At 36.9% G+C, this 16,827-nt stretch overlaps 1 pseudogene; it reads left to right on the forward strand.

The window, feature by feature from the left end:
- The first annotated feature begins 2,859 nt into the window (after positions 1–2,859).
- The window catches only part of LOC149555324 (putative receptor-like protein kinase At1g11050 pseudogene), a 122,268-nt pseudogene continuing 108,300 nt past the window's right edge, over positions 2,860–16,827 (forward strand).

Consider the following 16,827-nt stretch of genomic DNA (forward strand, 5'->3'; position numbering starts at 1 on the left):
GCATTTTACAATATTAAAATTAAATACAATTAAATTAATAATATCATTAATTGACATATTATTTAACTTGATAAATTTTTTTAATTAATAGAAAATAAAATATATTAATAATAATCAATGACTTTTAAAAAAAGAATATAGATATTGTCAATTTTATGCTAAATAGTCTTAAATAATTTTCACATTTAAGTTATTTTTTAGAGTTTCTTTAATTTTTTAGTCATTAAACATATTCCAAATTAATGATTTTAGAATTGATATGTTACTTATTGCAACAATAACATGGTTCTTTATAGATTTGCTGAAAACAAGCTTAATAGATTTACATATTTGTCATGCAAAATTATCACAATCCAACTCACACATATTATTCAAGAAATAAAATCAACAATTTTTTTTGAAGATGGAAGAATAATTTCAATAACAGTGCATGTACAACTGGCTTAAATAATATGTTTCTAAGAAGCCCCCTCTATAAGACTACAATTTAAATGTTCACAATTTTCCCTATTCAAATCACAAAGCCCTGTACATTTTTGAATATATAAATGCATTGTACAATTGGCATGAATTTTGACACTTATTTTAAATTAATTTAAACAAATTAAACTACTCAATACATTAAATCTAATCTAATATATGCAATGACTGATTGTACTAATAAGCATATGCTTATCAATAATTTTAGATAATTTATTTTATTATTCAAATCATATATCTAAAATATTATTTACTTTGTGAGTTTCTACTCCATCATTTGACTTAAATAATGTGATTTATATTTATTTAATTTGATACTATTAGATATTTTGAAGTGTTGCTTTATAATTTTAATTTTATTTAGGTTATAGTTTCAAAGAGAGGGGCTTGCTAAAGTTTCTAGAAGGGCATCTTTTTATGAAAAATTGGGAGGAATATTAAAGCTGAATTTTATTGACTAAGAGCCAAGGATTATCTAGGGTGCTATCCTAAGCTCATCCCTTATAATGTTTAAGTCTTGCATTCAACAATACTTGCTCACTAGTGACCTCATTAAGAACTTTCCAACTTCAGTAGGATAACAATGACCCAACAACAATCTTATGAGTTTTTATATTCTTTCTTAATTACATTTCATGGGAGGGTTACACTATTTTAAAAGGTAGTAGATGCTATGATTTTTTAAGTGAGAGCAATGATCTATAAGTAACAATTATAACACTCAAGTCGTAATTCATTTTTTAAGTCATATACTTTATCACACAAATATGAAAGTTTCCAAATTGGTGGAAACTTTCAAGCCCCTTTCTAATACCAATTTGATTTTTTTAGCTATAAATATAATATAGAAGTTATTCTCCAACAAAATGTACCTATGGTAATTATGCCCATCATGTCTGCATCTATATTATGGTTGAAAAAAAAAAAAAAAAAATTTAATGATCATAGATACATTTTACAATAAATAATAAAACTACTCTCAAAAGTTAAGATGCTTATTCAAAAGGGATAACATATTTTTTTTAATATCCCATTAAACTAAGGGAGAGCGTCCACAAACTACACATGTACAAATAGTCATCTATCATGTAACCCCACAAACAATTCTTGTACAATAATCAATATACAAAAACTAAAAGCCTTGTAATGTATTACATGTACACTTGTAGTTTACTAATGAATATTTATTCAAGGAGTTTGCCACATTTTTAGTGGTCTAGAAGATGACTTGTCTCTATGTATGTATAGATTGAAACTTTTTTGTGACATTAATTAGATGAGTTATAATATTTTTTTTGGTGGTTGTGGAACCTCATTGTCGAGATGTTTGTGAGTAATTATTAGTTGACTCCTCCAAATAACCACTTTTTAAGCTTTATGCACACAATCAATCCAATTGTCTACTGAACCATCAAATTGTTCTTTTAATGCTAAATAAGTTCAAATCTCTAGTTGAGCATGTTTCTATAATCAATGTCCACCCACCTATTGTACACCTAACCCGCTAATCAATTCCTTTACAATAGAAAAATATTCAAAAGTAAAAATCTAGTAAATTATTGTAGTGTACTAAAATATGAATATTTAGAAGAAGTGCAAAATATTTTTTCGACCTTTACATATGCTTGTTAGATTGTTTTATTTGTGTGTATTTATTGACATTTTAATTAGAAGAGTTGTACAACATATTTTTTTTAGTGGTGGAAGTGGACAATTAAATGTACATATAGGTAAAATAAATAAATTTAAAAAAAGAGAAGAGAAAAAAGAAAAAGATAGTGAAAATTTAGAAATGTTATTAAATATCTCAACAATTGCAATTGTTATAACTATCTACACCACCTCGAAATGATCTTTTTTTTTCGTACTTACATATACACAAGAACTTGTTCCGCAATTATTATAACTATCTACGCATTGAAACTCCATCGCAGGGTTAAATTGGAACCGCGTCATTGACATTTGTATTTCAATTGATACGATCAAATTAATCATGTACCAACGTCTCTCTATTTATAAGCTGTTAACATCATCTCGAAAGATCCAAGAAACCATCATTACACTGCCTGCTGCAATATAGATGTGTATAACCAAAGCCATCACTGTCTCATCTTCTGCGTAGTGCGCGGAGCATTTAATCTACAAATTTATCATAAATTGGTAATGGAGTAGGTTCCGCTGACCAGTGACCCAAAAAGTCTTCGCGAATAAATTAGATATTGTAGCAGTCTTCTTCATCTGTGGTAAAATAAAAAAATCCCTAAAAGGTAGTGTCTTTTAGTTCCACGGTTCGATGAAAGTTCGCAACGCGGGTCTTTGTTACAAATTTAGGGCTGCATTTCTGCAGAACTATTTGCATTCATCATTTCTTTAGCAAGAATGATTTGGAGAGCACTCATTCCTCTGTTGTTTCTATACTCTTTTCATGTGGCCAATGCTGAATGCCCAATCAATCTCGACTATGTTACTCAAATGTCATGGAATTCATCATACTGCCAGTCGATTCGAACTCCTGCCCAACTCAAAAAATTTAAAACGACATTAAGAACTGTGATTGTTGTGGGTCTTGCTCAATTTCTGCAAGAACAATCCATTTTCGAGCTACCCAATTATGCCTCTACAGCTGCCTGTTTCAACAAATTTCAACAGAAGCTCACTTCCATGGGGCTTCCCCCAAATTTGGTCCAGCTCTGTTTCAACGATACATCAGATTATGTCTCAAGCCCCAGTTTGTGCGGAGGCATTAAGACGAAGCAAGATTGAATTAAAAAGCTTGGACCCACTTCTCTGGATAACACATGTAAAGGAGATCTCTCTGGTGCCTCTGCCTTATGAAAAATCAACTATTGTAGTCACTGATTATTAATCTCCTATCATAAATGATTATTAAACTGCTGAAAGCAAATTCTTAGCTAATATTGAAAAATAACACAATTGCAACTTCACTTATATAATACGAAAAGAAATGAACAACACAATGAACACAATATTTTCGAACAAATTGTCCCTGGAAAAACCCCTAAGGGAAAACCAGTTCTATAGATGAGGAATAATATTAAAATTTGGCAAATCAAGAGGTACAAAATTCCTTGCCTCTCACTGGTAGAACTCCAACAGCCTCCTAATTTCTCAAGCTGATATTCCCCACTGCTATCCCCATGCTAACATTGTGCCCTTTGCTAACACTGCAAGAAAATTTGCTATCACTACAAAATGCTTCTCCAAATGACCCAATGACCCCTTTTTATGCTACCCTATTGGAAAAACCAATGACCGAGATTAAATCAAACCAACGGCTGAAATTAAGACAACTCGACAGCCAATAATAGAATTGGTTGCAAGGTGTCCAAAAGGGAATCACTAAAATTAGTAAATAATTATCCTTGCAATAACCATTTACTAATTCTCGGCAAGTGGGCAAATAGCTATCCAAACTACCCATAACTATTGCTGCTATACATAGATAAGGACGAACAACTATCCAAGCTACCCATAAATACTACTGCTATTTCTGGGTCAGAAATAACAGCTCTCCAACTAACAATAATTAACACTCCCTCTTAGTGAGGAAGTTGTTCTGCAGGACACCTAACTTATCTCTGAAGAAGATAAATTTTGCCTTCTCCAATGCCTTAGTCAGAATGTTTGCTACCTGCTCCTCTGTAGGTATGTACTATAGCTGAACAACTCCCCTTCGTACACAATCTCTAATGAAGTGATATCTGATATCTATATGTTTAGACCTATCATGAAACATTGGATTCCCAGATAACTTGATGCAACTCTGATTGTCACAATGTATCACAGTAGTCTCAACCTTCTGACCAAACAAGGCTACTAGCAACTTTCGAAGCCATATAGTTTCACATGTCGCCATGCTAGCTGCTATGTATTTTGCTTCTGCTGAACTTAGAGCCACAAACTTCTGCTTCTTGCTGAACGAAGATACAACTCCTGATCCCAAGCTGAAACAACACCCTGAAGTGCTCTTTTTGTCTGTTGTACTTCCTGCCTAATCTATGTCAGTATAGCCTATAAACCTGATACCTTCACCTCAAACATATATGATCCCATACTCGACAGCACCACTCAAGTAATGTAGCACATGCTTAGCAGCTATCCAATGCATTCTCTTTGGTTCAACCATGAACTGACTAAGAGAGTTTACTGCAAATGCTATATCTGATCTAGTGTTGACCGAATACATAAGTGAACCAATCAACTATGTATATAAAGTGGCATCTACATCTTTCTCCTTAGTTGTATCTACCTTCCTCCAATTCGTGATCATGGGTGTAGACATGGATTTGCAATCCTCCATCCAAAATTTTTTCAAGATTTCAATGCAATATTTCCCTTGACCAAAAAAAATCTCTCCATCTGTCTGCCACACTTCCATGCCTAGAAAGTAGTGCATAAGTCCTAAATCCTTCATCTTGAACTCTTCTACAAGGTTCCTCTTGCAATCCACTATGAGCCCTAGTGAACCTGTAAGAAATAGGTCGTCCACATAAAGAACAAGAATGAGAATCTCACCCCCAACCATCAAGTAATAGAGGTTAGCATTTGCTTCACTCTTCACAAAGCCCATTTTCTACAAGTATGTATCAATGCACTCATACCACGCTCTAGGAGCCTGCTTGAGTCTGTACAATGCTTTCTTCAATCTGGACACATGGGTCTCTTTGTCATGTGCTACAAAGCCTTCTGGTTGTTCTATGTATACCTCCTCCTTCAACTCACCATTAAGGAATGTTGTCTTGACATCCATTTGATGGATTTGCCATCCCATCTTGCTACAAATGAGATTACAACTCGCATAGAAGTATACTTGGCAATAGGATCAAATGTCTCCTCATAGTCTATTCCCTCCTTTTGAGAGAACTCCTTTGCCACAAACCTTGCCTTGTATTTCTCGATGCTACCATCTGCACCGTGCTTTATCTTATATATCTAGCATGATCCAACTACAACCCTATCTGTTGGTCTAGGTACTACCTCCCACATGTCATTTTGCATTACTGAAGAATATTCTTCAACCATAGCATCTCACCATACGTGATGTTCTATAGCTTCTTGATAGCTAGAAGGCTCACTATCTACCAACTAACTAACTAATGCCACATAGTCATTGAACTTGACTGGTTGTCTTCGCTGTCTAGTACTCTTCCTAGGAGCTCCCACAAACTCCTGAGTATCCCTTTGTGTATCTTGAACCGCATGGTTCCCCTTGCCAACTATAGAGGATGAAATGTCAACCTCTAAGTCTTCTAGATGCATTTCCCGTTGCACCAGTTGCTCCATACTCTGTGAATCTTCACTAATTGAGTCTACACTCGTACTAGTAATTGTACTTGAGCTTTGTTGCTCTTGACTTGGTCTTGGAGCTTCTATTGGCTACTTACTCTAATCATCTGTTAGCAAATCTCTAGCTCTCCTGAATGCCTTGTCCTCCATGAACTTGACATCCCATCTAACAATAATTCTTTTAGTCGCCGAAATGAAAATTCTGTATGCCTTTGAGGTCTCACTATACCCAACAAAGTACCCCCTCTCTGCAGTTTGATCTAACTTTGTACGTGTATCTCCAAGAATATTGCAATATGCCAAACTCTTGAATATCCTGAAGTGACTAACATCTAGCTTCTTCCTTGTGAAAGCCTCCTCTGGTGTCATTTTCCCTAACACCTTGTGTGGAACTCTATTCTGAATGTAGACTGTTGTATTACACACCTCTGCCCATAAGTAACAGGGCATGTCCTAGTCATGTAGCATAGCTCTTGCTACCTCCTATATAGGATGGTTCTTCCTCTCAACAACTCCATTCTGCTATGGATTGTAAGGAACAATCCATTCTCTCTCGATTCCTTCTCTGGTACAGAACTCCTGGAAGACATTTCCTTTGTACTTGCTTCCATTGTCTGACTGAAGAACCTTTATCTTCTTTCTTGTCGAGTTCTCCACAAGAGCCTTGAACTCTTGGAATCGACTAAAAGCCTCATCCTTAGTCTTTAAGAAGTATATCCAGGTCTTTCTAGAGAAATCATCAATAAAAGTAACATAATACACATATCCTCTGAGAGATTTTGTTGACATCGGTCCATAAACATCTGAATGTACTAGATCAAGAACACCCTTAGATCTAGTGTCACTCGTTGGAAAAGATTCTTTTGCAAACTTCCCCAACACACATCCCTTAAATACATCGTCATGCTCTGTGCTCACCTCTGGAACACCTGTCACTGTCTCACAAAGTAGTCTAGGTTGTCCATGATGAATATGGCCCATCCTCCTATGCCATAGCTCTCCAAGATCTCTAAGATTACTGTTGTTCATGAGTGCCTTAGGAGTATCAAACTGCAATCTATAAAGGCGACCACTCCTAACTCTAATAGTTATGGGTGATTTCCAATCCTTGTGCTTAATCAACACATTTGTCCCTCTAAAGAGTACATTATACCCCCTATCCTGAAGAATAGATACAGAAATAAAATTCATACCTAAGCCTAGCACATATAACACATCATGAAGTGGGATTATCTTTTCGTTCTCCCTCTGAAACTGAACAGTCCCTTTCCCAATAGGGTTGAGTTTGGACAAGTTTCCCATAGAAATCTGGATGTTGGTGTCCTCCTCTTTGTAACTAGAGAAGTACTCTCTAACTCCTGTCATATGAAATGATGCCCCACTATCTATATACCAAACACACTGTGAGGTTGAGCTAACCATACAAGCTATGAGTGCAAACTCATTTTCCATTCTACTAGAGAGTTCTTCTGTACTTACTGAAGCTGCCACCTGCTTCTTACCCTTCTTCCTCTCTGGGCAATCACTGACATAGTTGCCAAACTCATGACATCCAAAGCACTTGACCTTAGAAAGGTCCTTCTTCTTCTTTTCATTTTGTGAATTCGATCCTTTGTTAGATCCCTTCTTTGCTTTCCCTTTACTCGCTAGGGCAACGTTCTCTTGATCCACCTCATTTTTCTGACTCTTGTTAGCCCCATTGACAAGACTTAGTCTAAACTCCTCCTGAGTGAAATCAGTCCATAGTTGATCCCAACTCGATAAAGTATCTCGTCCACTGACAACTTGAACAAAGACACTCCATTGTTTAGTAAACCCATTTAGGGCTATTCTCACTAGCTCATCATCACTAGGGCTATCTCCAACAGCTACTAACTCGTCCTTGACAAGTCTGAGCCTAGTAAGGTAACTTGTGACGTCTTCTCCCTGATTCATTCGGGTATTCTTTAGCTTCTCTCTGAGAATCAACTTCCTATTGGTGGTAGCATTTTGGTATAGATTCAGAATGGCATCCCACATCTTCTTCATTGTATCTAGCTCTGTGATATGTGGAACAATATGATCCTTGACACCATCAAGGATTATCCTCCTCGCCGTGGCATCATCCTTCCTATATGCTGCAAGCTGTGTTGCATCCATCGGTAGAGGTACAAAACTTGTAGCATAATCTTTGATACCATTCTCTTCCAACAATAAAGAAATTCTGGCCTTCCAGACACCGAAATTTGAGGCACCATCCAATCTATCCTGATCTCTCAAACTAGTTGAAGCCATCTCAAGGGTTTAAAGCAATAATAAATCTAAAGAGATGAAAATTTCTTTCTTAGCGAAAAAATCTTCTACCCTTAACAATTCTCTAATACCATGTGAAAAATCAACTATTGCAGTGACTGATTATTAATTTCCTATTGTAAATGATTATTAAACTGCTAACGCAGGCAAAGGTGAATAACTAGGACCAAAGGCTCACCCAGCTATCCAAACCACCTTACAAGAGTCAACACAATGGAAGCAAACACAAGTGGATAGCAACCAAAGGAGGAGAAGAGGGAAATACTTCTATTGATTCATCAAAATATCTTCATACATGCCCAACTGTGAGGCCTTCTGGGTTACAGCCAATTACAATGCATTCACATTCAAAGATCCAACAACAACTTTGCACTTTCAGTTTTGCTCCCTCAAAACTTTCCTTCTTCTAAAAACTTCTTCTCTACTAAAACTTGCCTAGTTCTAAGCCTAAACTCTCTATTTATACTTTCCAAAACGGCTTACAGAACATTCTAGAACATTACATAAGAGGAGGGCTGACCCAACAATGGTTTGGACTCATCCCAAGAAGAAATCTTAAATTAAATGTCGCAAATGAAATAATTCCCACAAGTCGGCTCACAGAAATCATGTCCAAATATTGGCACTCAGCATACACTGGGTGACTCGACACCTAAAGGAATGCTACAATAACTTGGCACCTGAAGAGTGCTACAGTAACTCGGCACCTGAAGAGTAACTCGACACCTAAAGAGTGTGACAGGAACTTGACACCTAAAGAGGGCTAGAGTAACTTGGCACCTGAAGAGTGTGACAGGAGCTCAACACCTAAAGAGTAACTTAGCACCTAAAGAGTGCGATAGGAACTTGGCACTTGAAGAGGACTTCAATACCTTGGCACTTGAAGAGTGCGACAAGAGCTTGGCACCTGAAGAGTAACTCAGCGCCTAAAGAGTGCGATAGGAACTAGGCACTTGAAGAGGGCTTCAGTAACTCGGCACTTGAAGAGTGCGACAAGAGCTCAGCACCTGAAGAGTAACTTGGCACCTGGAGAGTGCTACAGTAACTTGGCACCAACTACAAAATGAGAAAAAATGAGCAGGATAACAAGGCAACCCAGGATGCTCCTGCATCAGACAACCGGGGTTGGAAGAAATGATTCTCCTGAATCATTGAGATGTCCCAACCTGAGCTAAATCCAACTCAAATTGAGAGATCCATGAAGCATCTTCAATAGCTCTATTCTTCCACTTCACCAAATATTCATAGTAATATTTTCCTCTTGTACTCTTGCCAACTCTCTGATCCAATATCTGTTTAACTTCCTCAATCTATTTCTTAGGATAATCATCTGGTATAACAACTTCATCCTCTGACTCATGATACTTATACAAATCAGCAATGTTAAATATAGGAGATATATCCATGTCATCAGGTAACTCAACTTCATAAGCATTACCACTATCAAACTTCTTCAGGATCTTACAAGGTCCAAATTTCTTCATCTTCAACTTGCTATATGTTCCAACTGGGAATCTTCCTTTCTTTAGATGAACCATCACCTCATCACCAATCTAAAAATCATGGTGTTTTCTAGAATGATCAGCATTCTCCTTATACTTTTGATTGCTTTGTTCCAACCTCAACTTCACTTCTTTATGCAAGGATTCCATAAAGTTAGCAAATTCTTCCCCTACAGTGCTTTTCTTTTCTTCACTAACAACATCTCTCAAATCTGATATACCTCTAGGATGCATTCTAGTAACAATCTCAAAAGGTGCATTCCCTGTACTCCTATTCACAGAATTATTAAATGCAAATTCAGCTTGTACCAATACCATCTCCCAATTACTCGGCTTATTCCCAACTAAACACCTCAACAAATTACCCAAACTTCTATTCACAACCTCTGTCTGTCCATCTGTTTGTGGATGGAATGTAGAACTAAACTTTAATTTAGTACCCATCTTCTTCCACAAAGTCTTCCAAAAATAACCAACCAACTTACTGTCTTTATCTGAAATAATGCTTCTTGGTAATCCATGCAATCTCACAATCTCTTTAAAGAAAAGTTCAGCAACATTCTCTGCATCTAATGTCTTCTTACATGGTATGAAATGAGCCATCTTAGAAAATCTATCCACTACAACAAATATTGTATCATACCCTTTCATTGTTTTAGGCAATCCAAGAACAAAATCCATACTGATATCAATCCAAGGTTTCTTAAGAATAGTAATGGCAATCCAAGAAAAAAATCCATACTGATATCAATCCAAGGTTTCTTAAGAATAGTAATAGGTGTATACAAACCAATATTTTGACTCACTCCCTTTGCAACTTGACAAACTCCACAGCTCTTTACAAATTTTTGAACATCCTTATACATTTGTGGCCAATAATATTTCTCTTTCAGCAAACTCAATGTTTTATCAATTCCAAAATGTCCAGCTAATCCACCACTATGCTTTTCCTTAATCAAATTCAACCTCATAGGACTTCTAGGAATACATAACTGAATACTTTTGAACAACATACCTTCTTGAATGAAATACTCATCATACTTACTTATGTGATCTATCAGATTTGGTGCTCTGTACTCTCTCCACGCTTCAGAAAAATTAGGATCAGCATCATATAACTCTTTCATCTCATCAAAACCAAGAACTTCAACCTTCATTTTAGTCAACAAAGAACGTCTTCTACTCAATGCATCAGCAACTTTGTTAGTAACTCCACTCTTATGCTTGATCACAAATGTAAAACTCTGCAAATACTCAACCCACTTCATATGTCTTTGATTCAATTTATGTTGACTTCCCAAGTATTGTAAAGCTTTATGATTAGTATACAACACAAACTACTTAGGCATTAAATAATGTCTCCATTTCTTCAATGCTTGAACAATGGCATAGAATTCTTGATCATACACAGAATATTCCCTTTTAGCATCATTCAACTTTTCATTAAAGAAAGCAACATGCTTACCTTCTTGACTTAATACAGCTCCTTTTGCATTACCACTTGCATCACATTCAACTTGAAATACTTTGTTGAAATCAGGTAAAGCCAATATAGGTAATTCAGCAACCTTTTGTTTCAAAGTCTCAAAACTCTTATCAGCTCCATGCATCCACTTGAATTCCTTTTTATCTCCCCACATTGTTTCAGTCATAGCATTATAAACGACACTGAAATTCTTTATAAACTTTCTGTAAAAACTAGCCAAACCATGAAATGATCTTACCTCACTTACATTCTCAGGTGTAGGCCATTTCAAAATTGTTTTAACCTTTTCAGGATCCATCTTCAAACCATTAGCTGAAATCACAAACCCCAAATACACAATCTCTTCTTGCATAAAAGAACACTTTTTAAGATTAATCAATAACTTTTCCTCTTTCAACCTCTGCAATACTTGCCTAATATGCTCAAGATGTTCTTCCTTAGTCTTGCTGAATATCAGAATATCATCCAAATAAACAATCACAAACTTACCTAAGAATCTTTTCAAAACTTCATTCATCAACCTCATGAAAGCACTAGGTGCATTAGTCAGACCAAAAGGCATAACCCACCATTCATACAAACCATCTTTTGTCTTGAAAGCAGTCTTCCATTCATCACCTTCTCTGATTCTAATATGATGATAGCCACTCTTCAAATCAATCTTGGTAAAATACTTTTCTCCACTCAAACAATCCATTATGTCATCCATTCTTGGCATAGGAAACCTATATTTCACTTTTATCTTGTTAATGGCTCTAGAATCTGTACACATTCTCCATTCTCCATTCTTTTTAGGTGCTAATACAGCAGGTACAACACATGGACTCAAGCTTTCTCTGATCAAACCTTTCTGCAATAGTTCATGCACTTGTTTGTTAAGTTCTTCATTCTCTACAGGTGTCAATCTATATGGTGCTTTGTTTGGAAAATTAGCTCCAAGAATCAAATCCACACAATGACTTATACTTCTCACTGGAGGTAAACCATCAGGAATATCTTCAGCAATAATATATTTATACTCATTCAGCAACTCTACAATTTCTCCTGGTGCTTGGTCAATACTACCATCTGTCACTCGGTCACTACTAATTGGCACTTGGTTAACATTGTTTTTTGGCACTCGGTCTCCATTGACAAAACTCGGTTTTCTTGGAATTATAGTAAAACAAACTTGATTCTTTTTCACTTCTTTTTCAAAAATTTTCCCATTTGTTTCTTCCCATTTACCCAAAGAGTATATTGATTTAATTATCCATCATGTACAACACATCTATCATATTGCCAAGGTCTACCCAACAAAATATGACAACAATCCATGGGCATAATATGACACAAAACTTCATCAAAGTAATGTCCAATTTTGAACTTCACAAGGCATTGCTCACTTACCAATATCTTATACTCATCTTTGATCCATGAAACATGATAAGGTTTGGGATGTTTTAGCCTCTGCAACTGCAACTTTGTAACCAGCTCTTCTGATGCCAGATTTGCAGAACTTCCATTGTCAATGATCACTTTACAACATTTTTCAGCCATCTTACATCTTGTCTTGAAAAGACTTCTCCTTAAAATAGGTTCCTCATCACTTCCCTTATTGCATAAGGTTCTTCTCACCATCAAATTTTCTCCAGCCTCAGGTCCACTTAGTGAACCCTCATCCTCTTCTTGAATCACAACATTTCTATTCTTTTGCCCACCTTCAGAAGATCTACATTCAAAGGATCTATACCCTTCTTTGCCACATCTAAAACAATTACCATGAAATCCACCTCTAGAATAAGAATTACCTCTTCCTCGGTAAGAATTAGTGCCTCCTCAATAAGAATTACCACTTTTCAATTCAGTCTTTCCTTTCTCATCATTTTTCCATTCAGATTTGCCTTTATCTTGCATAGAACTGTAAGATCTACCACTTTCTTCATAAGATCTACCTCTGCCTCTCTGGAATCTACCACCTCTACCTCTCTGTCTTTGTTCATGCTTCTTTGTCAAGATCTCCTCAGCCTTCAAGGAATATTGATATGCTTCTTCTACACTTTCCAGCTTCACAAAACTTATTTCATCTTATATTCTAGATCTCAATCCATTAATGTACCTTGCAATTTTCTCAACATCATCATCCACATGTCCAGATCTGATGTCCAGTCTATAGAATTCCTCAGTATACTCTTTCACAGTCATGTCTTTTTGTTTCAAATTTTTCATCTTTCTCAACAAGCTAACTTGCTAATCAGCAGGAAGGAATTTGTTCTTTACCTTGTTCACCATCTTTGGCCAAGTTTTGATCTTCTCCTTTCCTCTCCTTTGTCTATCAGTTTGCAAGTGTTCCCACCATAATGATGCATGATCTTTCAACCTAGTGACTGCAATCTTCACCTTTCTATTATTAGCAGTGTTTTAATACTCAAAAAATTTCTCCATATTAGAGATCCAATCCAGCACAGCATTGGTATCCAATTTTCCATCATAAGGAACAACTTCTATAGCAGGATTTGAATTCGCTCTAGACAATACTGTTAACAATCTTACTTCATCTTGGTCTTCTTCAAGTTCAAGATTATGGTTTGGTGTTGCTGCTTCATCATCACTTACATCATCAAGATGTGCTCCTCTCCTCTGGGCTATCTCCACAGCATCTAATCTGGCTGCAATTTGTCTCAACTGATCCAATATAGCATTATCAATATTATTTCCTCTACCATGAACCATCTTTACAAATCAGGTTCCTGCAAGATCGTAACCCTTTGCAAGTTATAGGTCAAATCCACAGATCTGCCACGCTATAACCAAATCCAAATTAGGGTTCTACATGATCCAATCTCCACAAGGATGAACCTCAAGCTCTGATACCATCTAATGCAGGCAAAGGTGAATAACTAGGGCCAAAGGCTCACCCAACTATCCAAACCACCCTAAAGAGTTAACACAATGGAAGCAAACACAAGTGGACAGCAACCAAAGGAGGAGAAGAGGGAAATACTTCTATTGATTTATCAAAATATCTTCATACATGCCTAGTTGTGAGGCCTTCTGGGTTACAGCCAATTACAATGCATTCACATTCAAAGATCCAACATCAACTTTGCACTTTTAGTTCTTCTCCCTCAAAACTTTCCTCCTTCTAAAAAATTCTTCTCTACTAAAACTTGCCTAGCTCTAAGCCTAAACTCTCTATTTATACTGTCCAAAACGGCTTATAGACCATTCTAGAACATTACATAAGAGGAGGGCCAACCCAAAAATGGTCTGGACTCATCCCAAGAAAAAATCTTAAATTAAATGTCACAAATAAAATAATTCCCACAAGTTAGCTCACAGAAATCATGTCCAAATACTGGCACTCGGTATACACTGGGTGACTCGACACCTGAAGGAATGCTACAATAACTCAGCACCTGAAGAGTACTACAGTAACTCGGCACCTGAAGAGTAACTCAGCACCTAAAGAGTGTGAGAGGAACTCAGCACCTGAAGAGGGCTACAGTAACTCGGCACCTGAAAGTGCGATAGGGGCTCGGCACCTAAAAAGTAACTCGACACCTAAAGAGTGTTACAGGAACTCAACACTTGAAGAGGACTTTAGTAACTCAGCACCTGAAGAGTGCGATAGGAGCTCGACACCTGAAGAGTAACTCAGCACCTAAAGAGTGCAATAGGAACTCGGCACTTGAAGAGGGCTTTAGTAACTCGGCACCTAAAGAGTGCGACAGGAGCTTGACACCTAAAGAGTAACTCAGCACATGAAGAGTACAACAAGAGCTTAGCACCTGAAGAGTGCTACAGTAACTCAACACCAACTACAAAATGAGCAAAAATGAGAAGGATAACAAGGCAACCCAGGATACTCCTGCATCAACTGCTGAAAACAAATTCTTAGCTAATATTGAAAAATAACACAACTGCAACTTCACTTATATAATACGGAAAGAAATGAACAACACAATGAACACAATATTTTCGGACAAATTTTCCTGGAAAAACCCCTAAGGGAAAACTAGTTCTACAGATGAGGAATTATATTAAACTTCAGCAAATCAAGAGATACAAAATTCCTTGCCTCTCACTGGCAGAACTCCGACAACCTCCTAATTTCTCCTGTTGATATTCCCCACTGCTATCCCCACACTAACATTGCGCCCTTTACTAACACTGCAAGACAATTTGCTATCACTGCAAAATGCTTCTCCAAAACTTGTTTCTCCAAATGACCCAATGACCCCTTTTTATACTACCCTATTGGAAAAAACAACGACCGAGATTAAATCAAACCAATGGCTGAGATTAAGACAACTTGATAGCTAATAATAGAATTGGTTTCAAGGTGTCCAAAAGGGAATCACTAAAATTAGTAAATAATTATCCTTGCAATAACCATTTACTAGTTCTCAACAAGTGGACAAGCAGCTGTCTAAACTACCCATAACTAATGCTGCTATACATAGATAAGGACGAACAGTTGTCCAAGCTACCCATAAATACTATTGCTATTTTTGGTTCAAAAATAACAGCTGTCCAACTAACAATAATTAACATGCCTGTGCTGCGTGTTTTGCTAGTGGGGAAGCAGTTCATATGGAGTTAACGAACATGATCAAGAATATTTTAGAGAAAACCAGTCGAAAATGTTACTATTTCATTTTCCTCTATGCTGCCAGTATGGCGAATGAATTTGGGCACCCATGACTACTCAGGCTACTTTGTGTATTCTCTGTGTGCCGTTTATTTAGAGGAAGCCCAATCGACGAATTTTGTTCTTTGGTTCTACCAGTACCGTCATTGGATTACTCATGCTTTCTGCTTTAGGCCTCGAGTATTGCTTTTGGGTCAGATTGAAGGGCAAGGCAAATCACATGTATTTTGTAAGAAATAATAGGAATCTATTAAGAGGGGCTTTGAAGCCCAATATGGGCGCCATTTGGTTCAACATTCAACTGATCAGGAACGCCACTAGTAATTTTAGTGATGCCAATGTGGTCAGTCGGGGGAGTTTTAGAAAAGTTTATAAGGGTGTCCTCGCCGATAGGTGGTGGTCGATTGTGGTTAAGAAGATCACAAACTGTGATTCGAAAGGAGAAACAGAATTCACCAATGAGGTGGAGATCATCAACAGCATTAAGCACCAAAATTTGGTGGTTCTCAGAGGATTTTGCAATTCTAGCGATGAAAAAGAGGGGTGCCAAAGGTTCTTGATTTAAGATTTCATGGCAATTGTTGGTACTGGCCATTTTAATGATCATTACAGAAACATTCAAATGGAGGTGTTCATGGTGATTGTTGGTACTAGCCATTTTAACAATCACTGCAAAAACACCACCAGCAAGATCATGGTGATGTAGGCACCGCCATGGCCATGGGCATTATAAGAACCATTACTTACTGGTGGTGGGCGAGGACGAAACATAGGCATTTTAAGAGATTAATAAACCAAAGCCTTCTGATCAACGCCGTGAAGCCCAAGATAGGCGGAGTGTGGTTCAATGAAGGGAAAATCAAGAAAGTCATGAATGATTTCAGTTACATGAATTTAATGGGGCAAGGGAGTTTTGGAATGGTGTAAAAGGGAAAATTTCCCGATGGTCAGATGATTACCATGAAGAGAATGAAGAAGTGCTCTGTCAAAGAAGATGCAAATTTTTGGAACGAGGTAGAGATTCAAAGCAGCCTTCACCATCAAAATTTGGTGGTTCTACGAGGTTTTGGCATTGGCAGTGACGACAAAGAGGGGTTCCAGTGGTTTCTTGTTTACGACTACCTCAC

Source organism: Cupressus sempervirens, chromosome 5 (assembly GCF_028749045.1).
Source record: "Cupressus sempervirens isolate cs-2001-9-10 chromosome 5, ASM2874904v1, whole genome shotgun sequence".
In the NCBI taxonomy this organism is placed as follows: Eukaryota; Viridiplantae; Streptophyta; class Pinopsida; order Cupressales; family Cupressaceae; genus Cupressus; species Cupressus sempervirens.